The sequence below is a fragment of the Scylla paramamosain genome, chromosome 6, assembly GCF_035594125.1.
Source record: "Scylla paramamosain isolate STU-SP2022 chromosome 6, ASM3559412v1, whole genome shotgun sequence".
NCBI classification, from domain to species: domain Eukaryota; kingdom Metazoa; phylum Arthropoda; class Malacostraca; order Decapoda; family Portunidae; genus Scylla; species Scylla paramamosain.
The window spans coordinates 5382501-5384511 of record NC_087156.1 but is presented as its reverse complement, the minus strand read 5'-3'; positions in this window follow the sequence as shown (position 1 = coordinate 5384511).

Below are 2011 nucleotides of genomic sequence, written 5' to 3'. Positions count from 1 at the left end.
TAATCTTTATTGAGTTATTGTTTTGTTCATTCGAGACAGTTAGTTAGGCAGTGTTGTCCTGGTGTTCCGTTTGTGTATCTGTGTGTCTGTGTGTGTGTGTGCGTTGCCGACCATGGCGCTTATTAATTTGCGTTTTTTTTTTTGCGATATCTGGAGTTTTCCGGAACACTTTGAGTGCTGAGGAAGGAGGTGAGTGTTTCAGGAATACTGAATGGGCGTGAGAGCGAGGGTGAGGAAGGGGGCTTTGAGGCATTGATGTGAGAGGCGGGTGGCGGACAGTTGCAGCGTGGTGGACTGAGCTGTGGTGGCGAACCCTTCACCTGCCTGTGTCTTGCTCCTAGCTCGATGTTTTTACATTTTCTTGTTATTCATCGTTTTGCGGCTTCAGAACACTTGTTTTTGGCCAAGGAGTTGATGGTGTTGTTAGCTGTCCGCCTACCTTCCCTTCCCCACACCTCCTCGCCTGTGTTAGGTAATGGACTCGCCCAGCTTACTACTGTCGAGTAAATGATATACAATGGATTTTAATATTCATCCTTCAGTGGCATACTCTGTGCTTTACTATTCGATATATTTCAGTGACTATACCCAGGTTAGATTAAATAAGTTAGAGGTGTAGATGCACACGTACGCAGATGTGTACCGTGAAATTTGTTGTAGCAGAATAAAAGGCTTAGCAGCTCACGGAAAAATAGTTATGCAGCAAGAAAGGCCTCCTGGGAACAAATCCTGTAATCAATATCTCTCAGACTATTAGTGGCGCGCTAAAGGCACATCTTGGACTTTGCCGGTGCACCAACTCTGTACTTAGCTTAGTACTACGAAAGGGATAAATTTAAGAACACATACATATCCAGAAAAAAAAAAAAAAAAAAAATCGAGGTGCGCACTTTGGTAACAGTCACGACGCACCGTTTGAACATCACTGATATAGATAGATAGATAGATAGATAGATAGATACTGTAGATACGTAGATAGTTTACTGTTAACTTTTGACAGAGAAGGAATTTTAAAAGTTTCGTTATCTTTTAGTGTGGGTTGACTGCTACGTTGAATGGTGCTGGTTTTATCCCCACAGGCTCTGCTTCGAAGATGTGAGCTAGACGGGCAGATAGTCAGACAGACAGAGCGTTCTTTGTAATACAGTAGATGCGTCACAACTGCTTCACGATACTAATACTTTTTTTTTTTTTTTTACCACGGCACTATCTGTCTTTGGTGATGTTTAAGACTTGCATTGCTTGAGTTGTGAGGCAAGAAGTGAGTTTATTGCTTTATTACGTGCAAGATTTAAGTGTTTAGAGTGACCTACGATGGCAATGAAATGTAAGACGTATTCATGTATTCACTTAATGCAGTCATCTTGTTCGCCTCCAGTGTTTATGTGAGTTCATTCAACTTTTACTATGTTTTTCTTCTTTAGGGTGTGATTTTACCGCGCTGGGCACTAATGTTTTGTTTTTATTTCTTGTCTTTCTGTCTGTCTGGTCCTGTGATGGTGTGATGCCTCAAGGAACGTGCTAGTGTGGGGTCTGTGTGTGTGTGTGTGTGTGTGTGTGTGTGTGTGTGTGTGTGTGTGTGTGTGTGTGTGTGTCCCATGTCGCCAGTATCATCGTCATTTAAACATCACTCACATCACTTTACGGACACTCAACACTTCCACTGCTGAGAGAAATAGCGTTAAATTCTCTTTCCTCCCAGGGTTTCTGATGGCGAGGATCAAGCGCGCCATTCTGTGCAGTGCGCGGCGCGTTCCTCTAACATACACCGCCCCGGAAAGAACCACATAATGCAGGTGTAATCTCAGGATGCAGGGTAAAAAAAAGCGTATAGGTGAAGGTGGAGCACGCACGGCAGACACTCCGGGATGCAGCGGCCGATAGATCGCATCCGCCATATACCTTTATCGGCGTCTGGGTTCCAAGGCAGCTTCCGTAATGACTCCCGCATCTCTGTGGGGGATTTACCTGTCAGGTGTTGCGTACAAGCCGTGCCAGTCTTTCGTCCTTA